Source organism: Crassostrea angulata, chromosome 2 (genome assembly GCF_025612915.1).
Source record: "Crassostrea angulata isolate pt1a10 chromosome 2, ASM2561291v2, whole genome shotgun sequence".
Lineage (NCBI taxonomy): Eukaryota > Metazoa > Mollusca > Bivalvia > Ostreida > Ostreidae > Magallana > Magallana angulata.
Window position 1 is genome coordinate 59,496,939 of NC_069112.1, and position 25,909 is coordinate 59,522,847.

General features: G+C 35.2%; 1 pseudogene; it reads right to left on the bottom strand.

The window, feature by feature from the left end:
- Positions 1–598: 598 nt before the first annotated feature.
- On the bottom strand, positions 599–24,663 carry LOC128174594 (uncharacterized; annotated as a pseudogene).
- Positions 24,664–25,909: the final 1,246 nt, after the last annotated feature.

The window sequence follows — 25,909 nt, forward strand, 5'->3', positions numbered from 1 at the left end:
ATATGAAAATAATCAAAGGTTTCCATGTACAGCTGAGCTAAAATCATTTCAAGGCAGTAGTTGTCACTGTGTGTGGGTTTTAGAGCCACGCGCCCTGCATCCTGTTCCTAGAAAGAGGTCCTATTGTGTTGTAATGTACCAGGTTATTTCACCATGAATAAAATTACAATACGAATACAAAATAATATTTTTGGGGTTTTTGGTCTATAGGAAATCAGTCAGGTCTATAGATTTAAAACTGTTGTAGACCAATTGCCTATGGTACAAAATGTTTATTGCACACACTGAATTAAGAGAAACCATCAATTATAAATAATCAATTAAAAACTAACCTTTATCTGGGTCAACAGAAACCTCCTCTAGGGTTAGGCCTTTTTGAAGACCCATTTCTCCTCTTTCTAAGGTAAACAATAGTTTGGACATTTTGGATACTTGAAGGGACTCCTCAGGTAGTCTATAATATTCTCTGTGAGTTCTAATGTCATGTCCAAGAAAGTTGGCTAGGATGTCCAACTCATTGTCTTTTAAATTCAATATTTGAGACCTTAGTAATTCCGGATGTTTTCCTCCACATTTGAGAGAACATTCTCTTAGGACATCACAGCCTCGGATGTGGTCCGTTGAATTGTTTACTCTTGCAAAGACATATGGGTTGTCTGAGCGTACGCCAATAATGTCTCTCGTCTCCAAAAGGACATTGACGCTCATTTTAACTTTGTTTGTCAAAAGAATTGGGACTGTTCTTCCTCTTTTTCCAACAATGTCTACCTTTTCAAGGCTTGAACACAGTTTTTTTGCTAAATTTGTCAGGTCAAATAGTGCATCTTCTTGTCTTGCAGTGTGTTTTTTCAGATATTCATTTACTTTCAGTTTTGATGCTTCTCCCTGGCGCCTTCGATTACACAACATCAGCTGGGCTAAGGTCATCTCACTCAGTTGACACCATGCATCTTTATTGTTTTTGTTTTCTGTCAATTTTTGTTGAGCTTCTTGAATTTTCTTATGCACTCAATATGTGGTGGCAACCCACTCAAAAGCATAACATCATCTGTAAGTAGAATTAGTTGGACTTGATTCCTTTTCATTTCCTTTAAAGTTCGGTGGGCATGAGCTGTAACTTCTTCATTCCATTTGGGATCATAGAGTTCCATAAATATGGCAGCTTTCCTTTCTAAATTTTCATCTCCTGTTAAAAGAGCATTTCCTTTTAAAATGCCTGCACATTTTTTGAGTGAGCACCCGATTTTCAATGCTAAAGAGGGCGTTTTAAATTGAGATGTTTCATTAGAACATCCAGCAACTTCCCGTGTGCAATTAACAAGCAAATCAAATTGAAATGGATCTATAAAATTGGCAAGTTCGTTGGATGATCCAGTTTTTTTATTTACACAAATTAGTAACCGTCCCATTTCTCTCAGGGTGTTTCTTATGTAGTGATAGTTTTCTTTATTGGTTCCGTGTTTTAAGGATAACATTTGTCCTAGTTGTCTTATTAATGTATCATTTTTAACAACAAGTGACACAGCATCGTCTTTCATTGCCAAAAGAATTGTTCTTAATCCATCACTTAGACTGTTTACACCACAAGGTAGAAGAATTCGGCTGTTTTCTAAGATCTTCCCATGCTTCCGTAGCTCTGGAGCAAAATTGCACCTTTTTACATGCTTCGACAGAACATTAGCTGCATAATATCCATAACAAAATGGACAGGGGCTGTACTTGGACCAGTGTGTAGTTTCTGACGGCCTATACACAACCATAATTGCAACTTTTTTTCACTAATCACTTCCAAGTTGTGTTTATGTGATCCTATGTTTCTTAACTTTGTAAGCATCTCTTTTCACTCTAGAATCCTTTTCAGCTAAATATTTTGCAACTTCAATTTCATTCTTGTGTCTTGATGCTAAATGGCGTGGAAGCTTTGCTTGGCGTTAATCACAGAAAGGACAGAGGTACTTTTTGTCATATTTTCTTGACCCTATGTTGTGGGTCTGAAGAACAACAATCTCCTCTTCCACCGATCCAGGAGATTTACTTTTCTGAAGTGATGATAAAGTTTCCTTCTCTTTCCTTGATGTCTGTTTATCAACATCTTCATTGTAACCCCCATTCTGATTTTTATGGTGTTGTTTCTTGCCCGCCTTTGACATGACAAGTGAAAAGACATCCGACCCACTGTCTGAGTCTGAGGAGGATGGAATGAAATCCTCATCAAAGGAATCATCGATGATGTCAGATTCACTCTCTGAAAAAACCCCCCACAAAATTACATATTTACAATATATTTCATATAATCTTTTTACTGTACACAGGGAAATATTCACCTCAGTTTTTTTTGGCCTCTTTCAAACTCATTGTCCGAACTGGACAAATTTCAGTGTCTCAAATTATCTCTCTTTCAAAACAACCATCAATTATATAGCAGCAAATTCTACAGGTTTGGACCAATCAACCAAATGGGACATAATAGCCTGTTTGGATTACAATAATCCATTTCTTTTTTTATTTTGCTAAAATATGTTTAACTAGAGACACATGAGGCCACATCGCTCACCTGAGCAACAATGGCTTATATGGGCGTTCAAAGGATATTGTGCCATATGGTCCCTCAGTAGAATAACAAAAAATAAATACCATAAAGTATCTGAATTTTACACTTATTTTTACATACACTGAATCTTTTAGATTGTATCTTTATGAAATACCATTTTTATCGCAAGAAGATCTTATGCAAGATATTAAACTACGTGCCCCCCCCCCCCCCACACACACACTTTATAAAGTGATCAAAATATATGAGAGCATATAGGTACATTTTCTTCTTCAACTCCCTACTAGTAATTGTATATTTTTTTTTTACAAAAAATCCTATATGTTAAAGAAGAAAATTGTATCTCAATGCGCTAAAAAAAAACATTCAAAAATTTATTTGGTTTTCCTCGTCATAAACGATTGTTGTTTACCTGGCGTAAACTTGTGTGACATTTTAAAACATTATTAAGTTAATCGATAAATACGAGAATGAAAAAAATTGTAACGTAATATGTTAAAGAGCTATTCTAATCAATGTATTGACAGGCATATCACTTTATTTTACTAAGGCTCATCCATTATTTTCATCTTTATTCAAAAAACAACAACTGGCCACAAACCAAGATGAGTTTCCGCTGTGATATTTTCTTATGAACAACGATAATGCATTTAATAACCCAATAACAATATTGTGTCAGAATTATGGAAACTGTTTAAAAGTTGTCGTTATAATTTACTCGTGTCTGGAAACCTATCAATATTGGTGTAGATCTCATAAAATTTATCGTAAAAGAAGGGGGTCAAAAAAGTAGTAACAGCATATCATCCTTTTAATCATTCCGTTCAAGTCTTTAATATTTAGCAAACCATTTCTAATGATCAACAAAAATTTTAACGTCAATTGTAGGATTATAAGCAAGATAAAGAGCTCACAATTCTGCTAGGTTGGAATTATGTCTTTGTTCACATGTTTAAACTTGGCATTAACTTTACAGCATTTAAAATGTAAACGAACAAAAGCATGGCCTCAGCTCTGTGTGCAAACATAGAATTGTGAGCAAAGCTCTGTATCTTTCTTATAACTGGAAACTTGGCACTCAAATATTGCTAATCAAATGCACAAAAACAAAGAAAGTGAACAATTTATTTTCAAAATAAATTAATATATACCTAAATATTTCCATCAGCGAAATTAATCGAGGTTAAGACTGTATAGATTCGAGAAAATACTGAGCATCTAACAAAACACATACGCAAAGATCATACCGAATTATCAATAGTGTATTGGTATAATTGAATATTGAGTTGAATTGTATTATAGTACCCATTAATGCATCATATTTTGCGCAGGTTAACAGTCAGCTGTCTTATGTATTAATGAAAATGGAACAAAAACCGAAATAAGCTAAAACCACCGTCAAAAGTGAAAATGTCAACGCATTGGAATATTTTACCTCAATTTACTTCACAAAATCGGCACAAATGTATCTTGCATGTTTTAATGATTCCCATCGCACGCCAACTGTTGCACAACAAACAAATTCATCTTCATCAGATTAACCTGTTTATCATACATCCAACATGGCTGCTTCAAATCTTCGAGATATGGAATACGGAACCCAAAGTTATAAACTGATTTGAAGCCCACCCCCTTCTCTTTATTATTATTTTCGTCATAATTCGGAAGAACATTGGCCCTTATTTTTGCAATTTATATTTCCCTTTCCATAAGGATGATTTATACTAAAATACATTTCATTTTACTCAGTAGTTCTTAAGTAGAATATTTTTAAAATGCAATTTATATTCAGCTTTCCATTAGAAAGCTTTGTGTCAAATTTGGTTGAAATTGGCCGAGTGGTTTTGGAGAAGAAGTTTAAAATCTGAAATGTTAACAGATGGACGAACAGAAAGATGAACGACGGACAAACTGTGATGAAAAAAGCCGACGAGCTTTCAGCTCAGGTGAGCTAAAAAGGGGGGACATTTTGCACACACATTTTACATGACAAAATTTTTGTACGCATTTTTCAAGGTACAATTGGGGACATTTTGTGTACACATTTCACATGTCACAATAGGGGACATACATTACATGAATATGACAGATAGCACCCTGAGTTGACGTAGATCATCAATGTTATCACACTCCTACGTAAATAATGAAATCCATTTCATACATACACTGTATTCCTACTGTATAGACCTGCCACAGCATACTTACCAATAGTATCACCTCCTTCTGTGCATTCTTCCTTGCCTTCATCTTTTTCGCCCCACTCTTTGCTACACGTAACCATATCCGTCATACTGTTTGCTACATGTCACAAAATAAATTACATGTAGTTGAGTAATCAGCTTATTCACTATGTTCTACAATACACTGTAAAATCAATACACACCTAAATCAATAGGTTTCTGTTTGTCATCCCTCCTGTGGTCAGTAGTGGTCATCTCGTATGAGGAGGAGGAGGAGAGAGGAAGACGAGGAGTCATTCTTGTCAGATTTCCCCTGTAGTTGTCGTTGTTTCACTGAAATTCAAACATTAAGTTTAAAATCATTTTACCCTATGGGCATACTGTATACAGTAAAACTCGGTTATAGCGATGTCCTAGGGTCCAATGGAATTACTTCGTTATATCCGTAATTGGTTATATCCATATAATAAATACGTAACAACATTTTTAGCAAATTCACTATACACATGTTTTCTTTCACCAGACTATAAATTTTTCTAATTGAGGCTTAAAATAAAAATTCATTACTTTGATACCTTTATTAATCGGATTGTATATTGAAAAAATTATATGAAAATAAATTCATTCAAAATATTTTATTAATTGGTAGTACATGTAAAAACTTTTTTAAACTGAAAAAATAATTTGTTATAAAGGTGTTATATTTCATTATATTTCATCTCTACGGGACTCAAAATCAGTTCGCTATGTCCGTAATCTCGTTAAATCTGAATTCGTTATAACCTAAACGATTTGTTAAGATTTTTACCGGGGATTCCAAAAAAAATCGCTACATCTGAAAATTCTCTATATCCATGTGTGTACTAAACACGTTTTACTGTACAAATTATGATATTAAAGTTGATCCAGTATTCTGTGATGTCATACTTTATTGTAAAACTTTGAATTCTTTAAAATGTGTGCAAGATAGTTATATTTATTTAATGTGAACATAATCTCATGGATGTAATTAGAAATACTGTTAAGTTCAAGATATTTTTGCAGCTTAATTTTATCCTAAATTTTCAATTTTTTTTTACATTTTATCTATGCTAAAGGGAAATAACTTTTTCTGGCTGTTCTCTGAGTTGTATGTCTAAATGCTATAAATTTTCTTATCCAAACAATTAATTTTATTAAAATGTTTTTGTACTTTCACTTTCCTGACACAGTTGACAATGAAATTAAACAAGATAAACAAGTTTCTGTCTACAAATATTTCACTTTTTACAAAAAAGTACGGTTTTCTGATGCTAAATTATGCTTTAGTTCATGTTTATCTGACATCTCAAAAGGTGTGATGACATGTATATTTTTTCTTATAATTGATGAAAATTAAGTCTATTAAACTGAAATCAGTTCTGTTTTTCAACTTTCATCAGAGAGTTTTACGAGTAAGGAGTTACCTTAAAGGGGCATGGTCACGATTTTGGTCAAAAATTATTTTTCCGATTTTATTATTTACAATGCTTAAAAAAGGCAATTTTAATAGGCAACTGAAATTAGAGTGTCATTTGTTGAGTTATAAGCGAGTTACAGAGCTTGAAATTCTTTGCAATGTAAACAAAGCGTTAGTTTACATTTGGAACGATGAAGTAAAAATTTCAGTTTGAAATCAAAAACGAATGTGTTAAACGTTAGGAACTGTTTATATATGCTTAAAATATATAAAAAGATTGACAAATAAGCTTAAAAAAGATTTTTTACTGGTATATTGAACCATTGTAAACAAATACAGGGCACGAGCCTTGTTTACGTGACAAATAATTATGAGCCCTGTATCTTGCTAATACCTCTACCGATGACTCTCAAATTTTACTTAATAATTAGAAATACATTTCTAAAGCATTGTGAATAATAAAAACCAAAAATAGAATTTGACCAAAATCGTGACCATGCCCCTTTAAATGACAAAACCTGTATTTATTAATTTTTCAATCAACATGGCGCATTTTACATACGCATTTAACATGCTATATTTGGGGACACTTTGTGTCCATATTTTACAAGATACAATTGGGGACATTTTTTATACACATTTCACCTGGTAAATTTGGGGACACTTTGTGTGCACATTTTAGATAAAATAGTTTTGGGGACATTTTGTGTACACATTTTAGATAAAACAGCATTTGGGACATTTTGTGTAAACATTTTACTAGGTACAATTGGGGACATTTTGTGTACACATTTTAGATATAACAGTATTTGGGACATTTTGTGTACACATTTTACATGGCACAATAGGGGACATGCAAGATGACAGATAACACCCCGACGTTGATAATAAATGTTATCGCAGTCATATGTAAATAATAAAATCAATTTCATATAGACAATGTATTCCCCTCTTGCTATCATCATTTCGCATCTTCCTTAAAATTCAACTATCTTTAGAAATCTCAAGTTCGCAAAAGTTAATCCTAACTAGAGGTACTGTGAGCAAAGCTCACAATTGCTAAGAAAAAAATCATAACGCGTGTATTTTTGCTATTATAGAAATTATTGGATGACTCTTTTTCACTGTTCATTTTTTATAAATAACAACTTCTCTATTTTTTAAAACTGTTAATGCTAATAGGAGTAAACAAACCAATTTCTATCCTTTAATTCCATTTTATTTTAAGTTAACTGTTAATGCATGAGGACATTTGCATCCTTCCGTGAACAACCATGACTCGAATCAAACGAAATCCACATGTCAAGCAGCCATTAAATATTAAAACATTTTGAATTATTGGTATACTGTGCCCGATTTTTTCTGAATTTTATCAGGACAGGCCATTTTTAGACAGACGGGGAGGAGAATCTAAAAATAATTTTATGTGGCCTGAGAAGAGCAAGCTTTGTGTCGAATTTTAACTTCTGATATTTCCATTAATACAAGACATGACACAGACAAAATTTAGCATTTTTGAAACTATGACCTTGAACTTCCTCAATTGACCTTGGGTCAAGGTCATGACACATCCTTTGCTCATAAGCTATATTTTTGTGAATTTAGAACATTCAATGCATCTCAAAAAGGGAGATATGGACCAGACACGAATTTTGCACTTTTTCTGCCAGTGACCTTGACCGAATGACCTTATGTCAAGGCAATGACACACCCTTAGATCATAAGCAATCTTTGTGTAAAGTAAGAACTTCCAATATTTCTCCACAAGAAACTTTGTTTGGAAGAGACGTATGTCAAAAAATATCAGTCTCGACGAATCGCGCGGAGATTACCCTACATTATTATGTAGCATGACTTGGGACTCTACCTCCCTATGCTCCTGTCAAGCATAATCTACGTAAATTAAATGCTTGTTTTGACTGTTATTAAATGACCATACAAGAAAAGGGTTGTATTAGCAAAATTTTTAATGGAATTGTTTTTAAACATCTATACATTTTTTTTACATGCCAATAATTTATTTTATAAATATCAGGCTGTTTTTTTGCCTAGACATTCAACTTTTTTACCAACTTTTAGAAACATATCACTCTATTGTGAAAAATATTGATGATGGTAATTACTGCTGTATGATATTTTGTGATCGTTCAAAAGCTTTCGACAGGGTCTGGCATAAGGGTCTCATTCATAAACTTAAATCATATGGAGTCTCAGGGCCAATTCTTGAATGGTTTATTATCTACTTAAGTAATAGAACACAGAAGGTTTAAAAACAAACTCTCTTCCAGCCAATTCATAAATGCAGGTGTTCCCCAGGGCTCTGTTCTTGGCCCATTATTGATTTTACTCTATGTAAATGATGTGGCTGAAAACATGAGATCAATATGTAAACTTTATGCTGATGATAGAACATTACAACAGTGTTCAAACAATATTTCTGTCATAGAAGATAATCTTAATTATGATCTTCATGTACTTAAGGAATGGTCAAAACAATGGCTTCTAGAATTTAATCCACAGAAAACAAAAGTTGTATTATTTAGTCTTAAAAATATTGAAAAATTCCGTAATTTGTTGTTTGATGATTGTACCTTGGAATATGTTTCACAACACAAGCATCTATGAGTATTGTTATCTTCAAATTTAAGTTGGTCTTATCACATAGACAACATTGTTAAAAAAGCTTACAAAAAACTTGGTTTACTTAAAAAACTTATATTTACTGTATCTAGAGATATTTTAGCACAAATGTATCATTTATAAGACTACAACTAGAGTATGCTGTTGAAGTTTTGTCTGGATGTACCCAATTTGATATGGATAAGCTTGAAAAGGTTCAACTATATGCAGCAAGAATAGTTTCAGGTCTTTCAGTCATAGCCTCAAGAAATTCTCTATATTTGGAAACAGGATGGGAACCATTAATAATGAGACGAGACCGCCAAAAAATATCTACTATGTTCAAAATTCATAGCATTTTTTATTTTATCCTTCTTATCTAAAAGACATAACTCCTGTAATTAGAAATGTCACTTTCAACTATAATACTAGAAACTCCTCAAACTATTCTTCACCTTCAGTTGGAGGCGGCGAATTTCCAGTTTTCGTAATGGCACCTGTTCTGACGTTTTCCTGGCATGTAAAATATATATTAAAAAAGCCAGGAACACATCAAGTATTATGGACTAATCCCAAAATAAATAGTCTACGAGCCTTTTGCATTGCATCAGCCATTAATAAGCGCGGATGATAAAGTTGAAAAGTTGCGCGGTGTCCCGAGAGCTTCGGAATGGAGAAAAGTGTAAACATTTCCCATTATAAATCTCTGCAAGAAATTTGTATTCGTTCAGAACTGTAAACTTCAGTGAGTGAAAAGGGCTTATTTGAATGAAGATATCTTGGATAATTTACATTTCATCGGTTTCAACCGTACTTCTTTCACGGGTATGTTTTTACCAGAGTAATGTGTGAAATAAGAACAAAGATTATGTAAAGTTTAATTTAATAAATGGTTTTAAGAGGTTAATTGGGTACTTTTTTTTCCTTTCTTTTTGATAAAGCTTACAGGATAATCAACACCAAACAAAACATAAAATTGTCACATATATGGTCGTATTAGTGGATACCTACGAGGTGTTATGTGCATAGCTGCATTGATGTGATGTCGCACATATTATCAATTAGGGTGAAAACATAAACCCACATGACTGACTTACTGAACAAAGTATGTAAAAACATAAAATTGTCACATATATGGTCGTATTTGCGGATACCTACGAGGTGTTATGTGCATTACTGCATTGGTGTGATGTCGTATCAATTAGGGTGAAAACATAAACCCACATGACTGACTTACTGAACAAAGTATATAAAAACAAAATTGTCACATATATGGTCGTATTTGGTCACATATTTTACACGCATTGCGTAAACATATTTTTACTAAATGCAGTACCTAAGGCTAATTTTTAGACACGGTTTGTCAAAAAACGTCATGGAAAACGTGAATAGACTAAGTATATATATATATATATATATATATATATATATATATATATATATATATATATATATATATATATATATATATATATATATATATATATAATAAGCTTTGAAACGCAGAGGAGGAGAAAGATGCAGAGAGTGTGTTCTTTACAACGTCTAGCAGACTTTGCAGTATTTTTTCACATGCAGCGTGTGGAAAGGGCTATATTATGGAATATATATTATTACCCAGCTACGCGTTGCATACAACAACGAAAATTAAGACTTCGATCAATATACGAATGCATGACCTACGCACAAGAGATAATCAATATGAGATTTTGGCAATACAAAGGAATAACCGATCGAGGATGGGATGATACCGGGATTGTTCAGGATGGAGAGGGTCTTCGAATTTGTGCTCTCTACGGTCATGATTGTAATGTTCTTGATCACTGTCAAGAAATATTAGAAGAATATTTTGATCCTTTTTGTTTTTACAAAAGCATGCATATGGCGGTGAAAAAAATGCAAAAACACCATTACTGGGCCCTTCGTGACAACCTGACGGGTTGGTGCGGCGTCGGCTATTATTAAGATCGGTTTATGTTTGACGCCTATACCGGTTGTGTTGTGTAACATTTGTTTAACGACTTTTTAGAGTAGTATAAAGCGCGAGTGATAGTCTTTCCGTAAAACATCTTCAGCAGACGCAAGCATGGGAAGCAAAGTGGAGATAAGTGAACGCATGGTTTTGTACACCACTCTTCAAAACAGAGTCAAACTGTCGAATACGAAGAACCCCGAGAAAAACGTATCATTTTCTCCATTGGAGTGGAGCCTTCTTCTTGCCATTATTTTGGAGATTGACGAGTGGACACAGAAACTTAAAGACAACTCCGAAACAGAGGCTTAGACATGGGATATGAGACGAAACGGAGAAGGGAACAAAAGGGTGACTGTAAAGATTTTCCCCTACACCCCACACATCATCGTTGACTTTCGCGTGTTTTATTTTCAATCGGAACCCGAACTCCCCACAAGATACGGCATTTGTTTAAACTTTAACGAGTGGCAGTGTTTTAAGCAAAAGTACAAGGAAATAACGAACGGATCAACAAAGATAAATGTGGACAGCATGAAACCTATTATTTATGAAATACTTAAAGAAAAAGTTTTCGAGATGGCCAAGGAAAATTGTCACGGATGTTCTTTTGACCATCCCAGTCAAAAACAGCATATGAATATGGGATGCCTATCGCCTTGGAGTGAGTTGAGAGATGTTTACATAGAAAAATGCTTTGAGGAAATATCCGTGGAGGATGTGCTACGACGGTACGCATTACAGACCACAGATGATCTTCACGGGTGGAGGTTTTTCAAGGCCTTGCAGAGCGACCCGGAGTAAGAAAGAATTGTTACTTTTAAAATGAATAAATAAATAAAAATACTGTTGACCTTTTATTATTATTCAAACAGAAAACAAAGAGTTTGATACACATAACAATCGTTTTGCAAAGTATCGCTACAAAACAAATCTTTAAATTGAGCTGCATTATGATAATTTCTACTCGCTACAAGCAAAAATAAAAGGGAATATAATCCACAAGTCTGGCTACGATTATTTTGTATTTGACTACTGTTATAGGTACATTGAATACTATTACGGTTAATAAATGCTCGAATCATGGCGGGTAAAGTCTCTCTTCTTCCAATACTATCAAATACAAACGAATGTTTTGACGAAGTAAAATACAGGGCCAACCAATGTTCGCCAGAGTCCGACGAGAAAGCCGTATTCACGATGTATGCACTAGGGTATATTTCTACACGGTGAGGTAGGTTGTCAGCGGAATAGATTCCTCTAAATTGTTGTTCTAATATCGCATCCGAGCGACAGAGATTGTCTAAAGTCTGTCCGTTCATGAGGTTGTATCAAGGTTAAGAATCACGTTTCTGGTACTATCTATTTCAAAGTAAGTTGGAAATTCAGCGTACAAAATGCACGAGACAGTTTCGGTAAGCACCTGAGCAAAAGCTATTTCCAATCGTACGGAGGCTTGCTTCATTAGGGGAAGAGTGTCGTCATGTCCGTACTGCGGTTGCAAGGGAAATCCGTAAAGCGCGTGTAACTATTGCCACTTTACCTGGAAAGAAGAGTGAAGATACAAATAAATTCGTTTATTTGGTTGGGTACCAGATACTGACTTCTAATGTAAACAGTACTTACATAAGAGTAACTACGGTAATTCACAACTCAACATTTAAGTATCCTGTGGCTTATAAGGGTACATACGGTAATTTCCCAAAAATCATTTCTACAGCATTTTAAGTATGTAACAATCTCATGAACATGAATGAATATATAAAGAATGTTATTCTCTATTTGACAGATAAGTAATAAGTCTAAATTCCAGTTGAAAATGATAAAAACACCAAAAATACCAATGGCGGGAACATGCGCCGCACATGTGCTTGGCCAAACCCAGTAACACCCCAATTAAACAATATTATTGTGTGATACCCCAAAAGATGAATATAAACATTATACGCTGGATCTTAGGTATACTTCTGCAACATTACAAATACATTACAAGTCTCAAAATATGTAATAATTACCTGGAAAGAAGAGTGAAGATAGAAATAAATTCGTTTATTTGGTTGGGTACCAGATACTGACTTCTAATGTAAAAGAGTTCCAATAACAGAGGACCAGTCAAAGCGTAACCATAAATTGGAGTTACCTCTCTTTGCTTGTACATAAAAAATGGTACCCCCCTTATCCTATGCTAACACGCGTATCCCTCCTTCCAATCATCCCTGTCAATGTTGTTACCGGTGTTGTATAGCAGTTTTTCCCCTTTAGTAGCTTTTCCCCCCGGAAAACCTTCTATATAGTAGCCTTCCCCCCGGGGGGAAAAGCTACTATATAGTAGCTTTTCCCCCATAGTAGGGTTTCTCCCTCACTTTTTTGGTTCAGATTTTATAAAAAATATTTATGGAAATCCAGTAAGGATTAAAATCAATGTTTCTACACTCCCAAGTTGCATACATGTATATCTGCATTCATCTGTACAGGTTAAGTTTCGTGTTGCCGATTTATTATTTTTATAGACAATGGTGAAAGTTGAACATGTGTGTAATGAAATTACACATAGAACTTAATTTAGGTAATTTAATGAAAAAAGTTTTACAAGTTACACACTTATATGCATAATTCTGTGTTCTAAAATTGTATTAAACGAGAATGTTTTAAGAATTTCTTGATAAATTTATCAGACTGTTTGTCTGTTTGTGAAAATTTCATCCAGGCTAAACCTCTGTTTTAGAGAAATTTTATTTCCGATGTTCCAGAGCCCGATTTTTAAAATCCTATTATAATAATTATAGTGCATATTCTTTAGGGTCCAATGTCTCATAAACTAGACATGACTATATCACCATATTTTTATAGTGGCAGTGGTTTACCACTTGAAGATGACTCTGAAAATTTCAGCTCTCAGGGTAGGGGCCCTTGATGTTTCAGGTCCCGATGATTAAAACCCCATTATAATGATCGAATAGTGTTCTCTAAGTGGGGACCCGAATCTCAAATTCTAGAGATGACCAATTAACCATATTGTCACAGTGATAGTGGTATACCACTAGTAGATGACACCGAAAATTTAAGCCCCCATGCAGGGTAGGAGCCTTTGTTGTTTTCGAGCCCGATGTTTGAAATCCAATTACATGTATAAAGAATATGTATTTTTTAGGGCCCCATATTTCAAAAACTATAGATAACCACATGAACCTATTGTTACAGTCATTTAAAAGTAAAAACATCATTTAAAAATACACAATCACTCATATATTTCTTTATCAAAATCTTATTTTTTTAATTTACGAACATTTTTTTTTAAAAAGGTACGCGGGTAAAATTCATTATTCTTCAAAACATTTAATCAATTCATAAGATGACTAATGATATAATAAATAATTAGATAAATAAATCAATGAACATTTTATTCATAAAAGGAGAAACCGAAAATCAAAAATAAATAACCAACCTAAGCGCATATACGACTTTTTTACTTGTTAGTTGATTAGAAGAACAAGTTTATATTTAAAAAAGTCAACTCATCACAATATATGTGTAAGTTGTTTTTTGTTTAGTTTTTTTTAATTACCCTTGTTTAATTGTTCGAAGAAATAATATGGTACACAAGTAAATCTTTATTGCAAAAATATGAAACAAAAAGTATAATTTTTTTTTAGGTAATTGAATCGTATATCTTGATTTATATAGCATCGTTTTCAAAATTGTATATTTATAAATCACGTTGCAAACTTAAAAGTGAAAAAAATTAGCAAATAGTGAGTGACAATATAAACATAAAGTTAGTTCATGCTCCATTTCACATTTTCCAAAGTAACCAGCAAAGATACCGACATTGTTCTGGTTGTGAAGACATTTCATTGTTTTTTGAAATGTTTACATCATAATATCTCGTGTTTCGTAGAAATGTGCTTAAAAATATGAATATGCGTAACTTTAAAACGAAATGGTAAACACTAACTTTACACATGCTTTTAATACATAATTTAAATACCCCTTAACCATGATTTAGAACCCCATCAATCAAAGTAAAACTAAAACATTTCAGTTTCTCATCATATCATTACATCCTGTCGACTCCCGTTTGATATTTAGAAGAAGAAATATATAATTGTTTTTAAGATAGTCAATTCTAACGGTATTAATTTAAAATTGATAGCCTTTTGGACGTTCCACTTTTTATTCCATTCCTCTACAAAATTAAGATTGGTCAGTTAGTTCCCTGGGAGAAGCTTATACATTGATGGTAATACAACGGAAAATTAAATTTCCAAACCGGCGTATTGTTCACTCAAATGTGTTCTCACGTGTTCATAACGCCGAAGTCAAAACTGTAGATAAGCATCGATTAGATGAAAAAAGATTCGAGGTATTATGAAATCCGTGTAAAAGGTGTTCCAAAAAGGGGTGAGAACAGGTAAAAAAAACGATGATGACACATGCATGTAATGAAGGCGCATGCCTTAGTTCATATTTGGGGTTTAAAAACCATGTATTTTATTCTATGTATTAATAAATGCCATAATTATTCTTTTTTTTTTAATGAGAAATTAATATCATATCAATTATTGCAAATTATTGCCACGAATGATCCGCCATATACATGGCCGGAATATAAAAAAGGGGAAAATCCACTATATAGTAGGTTTTCCGTGGGGGTAATCTGGCTATAAAAAGGGGGAAAGCCCACTATATAGTCAGCTTTCCCTGGGGGAAAAACTGCTATATAGCCATTTCCGAGGGGAAGAACTGCTATATAGCCATTTTTCCGGGGGGAAAGATGGCTAGGGGGAAAAGGCACTATATAACACCGGAATCCATTTGCGTTTTATTGACGACGTCAAATAAACTGCTGTAGGCGGAAATGTAGCAATCGTCGTCGATTTTGTAGGGTTGACCCGGTACACTAACATTATTGACAAACAACCCAATTTGTCTAGTATCAAACGTTTGAAAATTAAAAGGATTTTTTTGATAATTTCCTCTCTGGGCCTCCGTAGATACCAATCCCAATACAATTTTACTAGGGCACTGAGAGAGGTAAATATTATCCCATATAAAACGAGTCTGTCCGGATGCGATGGATGCCATTTTGACATCAGTCTGAATCAGGGGGTATTTAGCGGTGTTGTCTTCTAAAGTTTTGTTATGTCCTACAATGATGCCGGGGGACACCTGTACTCTGCATGCTCGGAAAATGACATCGTCAAATACAATTTTGTAATTAGGATTTGGTTCCTCGGACATTAGGCAAAAAGCTAAATTTTGTCTGTATAGCTTTAAGTTGACGTCAACACCGTTTAACACAAAACGGTTTAGACGACACACATCCTCCAAGATAGGTCCTTCTAGATCAAAAGGCTTGCTTTGATTAACAAAAACTGTGAGGGAATATAAACCGGAATTAGGCCCGTTAGAAGAACTAACATCCATGTAAAAGGCATCGTCTTTAAAAAACAAACAACATTGAAGTTGAGATTGCTTAGCTTCTTCCCCGTAATTTAGCAGGTTTTGTAGGTAGGCTTTATAAGCGTAGGTGGCACCTCCGCCACTGGACAACTGCTTCCCGTTGAGAGAAATTTCAATCTGATTAAACAATCTGTGTAAAAAATTATTGACGGGTCCCACTTTTTCGTCAGGATCTAACGTTGTTCCGTCTGGTCTTTACATTTTGGCCTTGATATACAGTAAACTGTTTTTTTCAAATCCAAGTAGTCCCCCGTACCCGCCACGTGGAATTCATCGGGTCCCGTTTCGCTAATCTGAGATACGGGGCGGCTGTCTACGTAATAAGTTTTAGTGACAGCCGTTTGAGTCACGGGAAGATGAAAAAGTAGTAGTTCTCTCGGCAGTCGTTCCTGTAGGTCATCCATGGCGTTGTTTTTTGTTTTTTTTAAACAAAAGAGCGTCTTGCGGGAGCGAGGTTATATTACTGGAATAATCGCGTCTAGATTGCAGGGCGCTTAGCGCCCTATCGATAAAGGGTAAAGTTGTTTTGAGATAATACCACTGCATAGGATTGAGTTGAATCCCCGTCGATCTGTCTGGTTTTTTAAACTGAACGCTCATCGCTCCTTGGTAAATGCACAGGCTGACGTGTACAGTTTTGGTCAACGGAAAAGTGTTAGTATACTCGCATTTTAGTGTTGTGTTTTTTTCGTGTAAGTCGACGGGGTTTTTAGCCAGGTTCCACAAATCGACGGTCATTCCAAATACGATAAAAAAGGGGGTCATTAGCAACATGAGTCCCGATAGTTTGGCGAGTCGCGAGGGCGTATAATGCCTCCTGTTGCTGGTCATTGGTTTTGCCTCCTCCATGCTAATCAAAATTATCACCGCGTTTTCCTCTCTTGGGGTTTCTTTTTTTATTTTTATTTTTCCTTTTTCGTTTTAATTCCGACTGAGCCTGCTGCACGTCTCTTTGCGCGGACGAGACGAGGGTAATTTCTGGTGTCTGGGATGAAAAGCGCTTTTCTCGCGACGCGTAATGTATATCTACGGGGACAATGGAGGAAGTACTAGCTGTTCCGTTTCCCAAGTTACCTCCCCTTTGTCGATAGGAGTAAGCATTGGACGGCTGCTTGGTCGCATTTGCAAAACAATCAGTCTATTTTTTAGTATCGGCTACATACACGTTAGACGTTTTCATATCTTAGATAAACGGATATTTTTTAAAATGAAGGAGGACCGTCAAGTCCGTCGCAAGCGCTTCGGTTCCTTCAACAAACACTCGAATAGACTGAAAGTCGTTTGTTATAATCGGTATATACATAACGCGTTGAAACGCGACGTTATTTTTTCCTTGCGCTAGCGATAGTCTGCGCAGTAAAGGTCTCTGTTGGTCTTCGATAAAAGTGTCTGTACAAATATCAGAAAGCACGAGCATTTCACAATCCCGATCAACTTCCGTAGTCAGTTCGCAGAGACCCACATACCACCGACCTTTAAGGTTAATGTTAGGCGCGTGAATTCTAAAATCGTAAGGTTTGTTATTCGGATAATAACTCCGAGAATCGCGGTTTGAAATGATCATGTAAAAATCCATTAGGTCAGGTCGCGCACATCGCTTTCCGGAATCCAGCTATTAAATGAACAAGGAAAATTTAACCACTTTACTAGCACATAAGTTTTGTTTTGTCGTCGCTTTTTGCGCAAATTTTTTTCTATTTCCCAAATAGTATCTTCGGGTTTCTCTACTTTTTGTAATTCGGGTTGGTAAGAACTACCAGTCAACTTTTGATCATTTAAATCGCACAGTTTGTACATGGGTATGTTTTACTTAAGAAACCGAGATGTGATTTAAATATTTCTCCCGTATACTTTTCCATAAATTCCCGTTCAAATGGATGTTTAAGATGTGAAATGCGCACGGTGTCACCGATTTTAAAGCGAAAAGGAGAGCTTGGTTTTCCGATTTTTTTCTTTTTTGTTTTCTTTACTTTTTTCTTTAAAGTCGGAGGGGACAGGTACTGAAAAATGATTTGTTTGACTTCATTTTTTTCATTAATTTCCGAGGGTGCCTTATAGCTCAAACTTTTATGCGGCGTTGCGTTATAATTTTGAATCAGGTGTTTAATGTATCGATATATCGGAAATACCGCAGTTTTTTAGTGTATCTGTGTATTAAACTTCGTAAGGTTTTTATAACGCGTTTAACGTAATTGCTCTTAGCCTCTCCCTGAGTAGTAAAATGTTTTACTCCGATTGATTTTAAATAGGCCTGGGTTTTGTGCGATGTAAACTCTTTGCCCAGATCACTTCTAACTTTTTTAGGAGTTCCGATAGTTTCAAAACAAGTCTTGAGAGCGGTGAGCACGGCGGCACTGGTTCTGTTGTACAGTGGACCCGCCCACAGGTATCTAGTAAACACGTCAATAACGATCAGTAAGTATCTCACTCCGTCATTTTCTTTGGAATGAAAACTTACATCCATTAAGTCAATGTCGTACTGATCCCTAATCCCTCCCATTAGTACCCTCGCTCTTTTAAAACGGCGACGCAGTGCTTTGTTCATAGAATACATGTCTTGGTTCTGAAGCCATTGTTTAATTCGAGACAATCCAATTTTGTACTAGTTGTCTTTTTTCACTTGTCTCCAGAGTTGCAAGGGGCTTCTGTAGGCACCGGGTTTTTCAATATCAAAATACAAAGCACTTAAATAGTCTTCATGTTCCTTAGACAAAGACATTTTTTTCCCCTAAGAAGTCTCTAAAAAAGTAGAGCACAACAACACAGTTTCTTTCCGATCGCATTAAACTGCCCACATTTCCGGTGACAAGGAAACATCCCTTTTTCCTTTTTAGACGGTGGCTATAAATAGCCACGGTCTATTGCTACGGTCCTGACTGGAAGAGTATTTCTCACGGGGACCCTAGCGGATAACGAACAATAACTCTGTTAGATATGCAGTGTTACACGCAATGTTTTATCTATGTGTCGATTTCAGTATGATAACTACAAGTAATTTTAATCTTATCAGATATTTTAAGCATTATAGCTGCTAATCATTTTGTACATATATTTAAATAATTTATGAAATTGTGTTTTATTTTAAATGAGCTGTTACCCTGTCTGCTTACGCGGTATCGATAATTTATGCACCAACTGCCAGTTGTGACGTTAAACTCTGTATCAGGACTGCATAAACTATATCACTGCGATAATTGGCTAAGAGATCTCACAATAATCGCTTCTTGTTTTTTTATGATGTAAACAATTGTCTGAAACACACACAATTTAAAAAGGTTTGCCATTTCATATTTCAGCAAGTATGCTTCATCGATAAATTCATTCATTTTCAACGCATTAATTTTAGTTGAGGAAGAAAATTTATTTTTTAGTAGCTTATTCTAAAGAATTCACAACAGATACTGATAATGAATATTAGATAAATTACATTTTATTGAACTTCAACCGATCAATGGCACACTTTCTTCTAGCTGCAGGACTGTAGCTCCCGGTCTGAAAAAATTCGGATGGACGACCTGGGAGCTACAGTGCCTCCCATAGTAAAAAACTGCAATTTACGGCGCACAAAAAATTGCGCTAGTTTTGGACTTATTAACCTTATTTTCATACAAATTCTGTAAAAATAATAAGTACCATTAAATTCTTCAGCAAATTTACTACTGATATCGTCACTACACTTGCCTCAGATCTTCTCTTAAACATGATAACCGACCTCGGAAAAAGAAGGATGCTAATTTACGTCGAGATCGAGAGTCGCCATTTTTAAATGTAAACAAACTTGCACCTCTTTAATTTACAGGGCTGGTGATGGTGTTTAAAAGACTATCAGAAGTAAGTGAAGTGACGATATCTGTAGTAAAATGTCCGAGGAATTTTTTGGGATCAAAGATTTGTACAGAATTTGTATGAAAATAAGGTTAATAAGTCCAAAACTAGCGCAATTTTTTGTGCGCCGTAAATTGCAGTTTTTTACTATGGGAGGCACTGTAGCTCCCAGGTCGTCCATCCGAATTTTTTCAGACCGGGAGCTACAGTCCTGCAGCTAACTTTCTTCTACAAGTGTTTATGAATGTGTTTTTTTAACAAACAAAAAACTTAAAATTTATGCTACAAATGTGTTTAATTTTGGACTATCCTATGATTTACCTTATTTTGTAACCCACTCAGGCTGTAGGAACATTAATATTATTACAGGCACCTCAATATTCATCAGACAATATTTACTACTGATGTCGACGCTTTACTTGCTGCTGAATTTCTCTCAAACACGCTAATCGAAAATTCACGTGCAAATCAAGTCGCCATTTTACATGTACATGTATAAACAAACAACATTTTACGATGTTTTATAGATTTTCAGTTCAGATTTTTGTAAGCAAATAAGGGATTAAAGACATGCTGTAAAACGTCTTGTGGATTTCACGGCGTATCAGCTCGTGTATCTCTAATTTCAGCAAACGCTAGCTTTTTTTGTGAGAAAAAACAATCGGTTAAACTCATGCAATATTCCATATACATTTATGGTACATTGTGAACGGTAATGTAAGATATAATAATTTTGTTCAATTAACAGTTTCTGACGAATTTTTCACACTAAACTGAAATTTGATGAGCGAAGTACAATCTGTGACTTTAATCCATATGCACCCGTCTCTGCTATTAGAGAACCTTTTCTTTGGTTTTGGGGGATTTTTTCGCAAACAGATAACATTATTTACACATGTACGTAAATATCACCCCTTTTGTTCTCAAATAATTTTTAACTTGCGAGTACAACTCTATTATGAGCTTTCTTCGACATTTGTTTCCATTTACAAATAGGCGGGCCTATATAAATGCGCCAGTTTGTTGCGACTCGCAATCGAAATAAGTGTCATCACTCAACGAAATCTACATCGGCCGTAGAGTATACATCCATGCTATATTTGCGATAAATAATTAAACATGAAGGTAAAAAATGTGCTTCATAGATGACTGTAGTATTCTGCTGAGCTACAGAACTATAGCTTTCCGGAAATATTGCCGGGATTTGCGGACCGTAGATCTATTGTATAGACTATAATACATGCAAAGAATAAAATGAAATTTATATACACAGCTGTACGGTCAGAAAAACATGCGTTTAACTTGGATTTTGTTTGTTTGGTGTTTTTAAAAACTAATTTTGAATAATTAATCTATATTTCTTGTAAGTTTACTAGAAAAGTTTAATGTTGCAAGTAAATTATGCGTGTTAAAGTGTACTGAGAAGCGATAAAATATAAATGTGACTTTCCCAAATTCATTTAAATGATTTGAATACATCTATAGCTAAATACAATTAGACAAATGTACTTTAAAACGTTGATTAATGAAACTGCCGCGACTGAATATTGTATGATATTTTTTTCTCAAATTTTTATTCACTTTCTTTGTGAGCAAATGGAAATAATCCACTACAGTCGAAGATAAAATATTGATTGACTCTTCTGTTTCATGATGACGTGCATTCTAAAAGCAATACCAGTTTCATCAAACAGGTTCTTGCAAACCATTCCGTTTTCTGTACACCTAAATGTATAACTGACTATGAGGACAAAAGCAAGTGTGATATTCCACAAGCAAGTGTGATGATGCAATAGTTAGTAAAAACCTGATAAGTATTTTATCATACTAAAGCTTTATTTGTTCTCGTTTCTTTGAGACATCTACAATATCTTTAAAGCACAAAAGTCCAATCCACACTTTTCAAAAGTCAAAGACCCAAAGGTCAAAAGGGAAAAAAACAAAATTCCTCTTCTTTATACAATGAAATAGTTTGGCGTACTGTGATGAAATCGCTTTGGATTTGATTTATTCATTCAATATGTGGTGGCAACCCACATATTTAATGAGTCATTCTGGGGCAATCAAAATACATTTGTGTAGTACATGTATTACCGAAAACGGAGTTTTAATATCAACTGATATAGATACAAACATATAGATACAAACATATAGATACAAACTTCTATACTACAAAGGCTACTGTGATAAAGCTATGGATTTTCCCCAAAAGATGACGATAAAGAGACACAACATTTGTAAAGTGTGTATTGTGAACACAACTACATTTGTACGATTTCCACAGAATTATCCATGTAAGTAACTCACGACAAGTTGTGCTAGTATGAGACGATGGCTGTGGATTTTCGACAACAATAATTTACATACATGTAATATGCCACTTTCAAACAGCGCCACCGTCTAACAGTACTTTCAGTACTTTGATTTAATTTTAACGTAATAACGATCTCTTCGCCGGGACACGGTCAAGGAGTGACCCGAATTTATAAAACATTTTATTTTTCGTTTACCTTTCCAGTCCACGGTAAAGGTTTCTTTTATACTTGACATATCAAGTCGTGATACCGCTTTATATATCTATATCGATCGAAAATACTACTCTTTTCCAAAAATGGATCCCGGTAAATTAGCCCTCTTTATTCGTGAGCGGCCCTAGCCAAAGTGGTAAAACTAGATTTACGCAAAAAATATTAAACAACCCGGGGGTTTTCTCAAAACCTATTCCTAACATTGTGTACGCCAATTCTCAGTGGCAACCTGCATTTCAAGAAATAAGCGACAACGATTCGTCCGTTTTGTTTTACGAAGGATTGCCTACCAAGCAAGATCTCTCGGAATGGAGTCAGCGAGAGGGAGGTTTATTACTGGTGTTAGATGATTTGGTGTATAGAGTCATTCAGTCGTTTGATTACATGGAACTATTTACGATTCATGTGCATCATATGAACATATCTGTCATTTTTATTTCTCAAAACCTGTTTCCTCAGGGCAAATACAGCCGAGTTATTTCTCTCAACTGTCAATATCTGGTTCTCTTTAAGAACCCTCGGGATAATTTTCAGGTAAAATTTTTAGCTACGCAACTTTATTCCGGCCAGACCAAATACTTTCTCGATGCGTACGAAAAAGCGACGCAAAAAACCTTACTCTTATTTATTAGTAGACCTAACAGTCAGCGGCGACAGAGACTATGCATTGCGGACGGGGATATTTCCCGGAGACCTTTTGACGGTGTACAAAAAACGATGAGCGCAAGACTAAAACGCAACTGGGCGTTTATTAATTTACTAGCCACTGCGTCCGTCAAACAACGACGAGCGCTATTAGATATTAACGTTCAGCAACTAAAGACGCTGTTAGAAGTGATTTATAACGTAATTCATAACCGCGCTCTCATTCCCTCGGAACATTTTATTACGACGACTAGCCAAGAAGAAGACCACTAACAAAAAGAGTTTGTTAAAAAGACGACACGGATTTATTCCTATTTTGTTAAAACCACTACTTGCTAAACATGTCTAGTGAATATGTTCTCGTGCCTAAAGAGGAATATTTACGATTGAAGGATTCTTAACCTCCTCCCGTGATTGAAAAGAAACCGACTCCTAAAAGACTTGGTGTTATTGAAAAAAGCGGCAAGTCCTCACCCCCCGGTGTAAAGACCTCGTGGATATCTTTGTAAAAAAAAATTACACCAAATAAACAAATTGTTTTTTTTTTTTAAAGAAAACGCACTTTTTGTTTTATATTTTGTTTATTAACAAATCAAACTCGTAAAAATGTTTACATGCATCAAAACTTGGTTTTCTCCTTTTAATAAGAAAAAACACATATTAACAGAGCAAACTCGTAAAACTATTTACATGCATCAACACTTGGGGAAAAACGCGTATTAACAGATCAAACTTGCACATTAATCGAACTTGGTTTCCTCCTTTCTACGAGAGTTTATGAAAATCACTTCCGAACTTCCCAAGTCCTCCGCTAAAGGGATTTTTTTCACTCGCCTCACGCGCTTCTTCTTGCAAAGTATAATGCACAGCACGATCACCAAGAGTAGACTTAGGATGGACAGAAGGGAGACCGCAATCATCAATGCATTCGCTAAATAAAAAATGATAATAAAATTTTTATAAAAAACATTTTTTTTTTTTAAAAATCAGATATAACTAAATCATTTTTGGCATTTACCTTTCTTCACCGGCTCATAGATAACTGTCATGGTTTTGTTATTTGCAAAGATGACTGTCGTTGTTTCGTTATTAACGAAGGTCATGAACTCCTCTGATGTCATCATGGTCCTATTAGTAACCTCCGTGGTGGTGACGGTGGTGGAAGGAGGAGGGATGCGCCTAGTTTTAATTGGAGGGATTCTTTTGGTGCTTTGTTCCGATGTCAGGGTTGTGGTCTACAATACAATAAGAAATATATTTAAAAAAAAAATTATAAATATATATATTTTTAAAAATCTACTTACCGATGCACTACAGATACGGCGATTGATGATCACAAGGGTAAATCCCTTAAAGTGGGAACAGTTGAGCAGATTGGTTCCCCGCACCTCGATCGTCTGCAGCCGCGGTAAACACTTTGGGGTGATCTTCAAAATGGCCATTCTCGGGGACATCAGCAACAATCTCTCCGCTCTGACCAGTTTGTCTCCTACGTCCTGGCAGGTTACGTTTTCCTTCAGTCGATCGCATTTTACCACCTTTCCCTGGGTTTTGCACCACTGATCCAAATCTCCTTAAACTCCTAAACTCAAAGCTAACACTATCCAGAGCCACATCTTTCGAGCGAGTGTCAAAAGAAGACACTTTCAAAGTCAACCCCATGTACCCGGAGGGGGGGGGGAGGGGGATAGGGTAAAATAAAAAAAAATAAAGGAGTTTAAAAGCAAAAGAAAAAAAAATAATTTTCATTTTAAATAATATCATCTAAATTAATATTATACTACTCTGTACTTTAACATACTCAATCTACAAAATATACAGGAAAACATTTTTAAAAAACCAACTCTGATACCCCCCGTCAATCTAATGGGTAGGGTCCCAATACCCGAGCATGACCAGTCCATTGTTTTACTGAGAAAGGGGTGTTAAGGTTTGATCGGGCGGGCAAAGTTCAATGTCGAGGAAGGTTGTGGATACCCCGTCCGCTAACACTTTACGTTTTGGGTAGTAAGAAGTTAAGCCCTGTCGATGCTGTGTATAGGTAAAAATGGTATTGTCGCGAGCGCGGAAACCACGGTTCGTTTCACCGGCGCTTGACTGATTAAATAAGACTTCTTTGTACAGTGTAAGAGGATGACTAAAGTTGCTTTTGTTTAAACCTTTACAACTAAATTTACTAGTCCTAACATTTTCATTGTTTTCTACGCAATAAGTTTTACTGCAAAGCGCTACCATGGCTGTCCCTACAAATTCTTCTTTAAATAACCCAGGTTCTCGTCTATCAAAAGCGGCCAACGCGGGGGGCTGCGAGCGAGGAAACCATTGGTGTTTCTCTTTTTCAAAAAGAGATTACATGTCGGGTTTTATAATATCTGTAAAACAGTCGGCCGAGAGAGCCATGTACAAAGAATCCGTGTCCATAGCCATTAACTGAAAGTCTTCGCGATTGCAAAACTTATCAACGCAGTCGTAAAAAAAACTCGAGCATCCTAAGCTTCACGTATTGCAGTACAAAGTAGTACAGTACAGTACAAAGTAACCGATTTGTATAGGAAGGTCTAACTTTATACGAGTTTTCGCAAGTTCCATTTCAAAATAGTTATTCTCTAATTCATTTAAAGTTCTAAAGCTTTTTTTAGACGCAAAATAACCCGCTTTTTCTTTGGTCGCGCAATAGGTAACATTAGT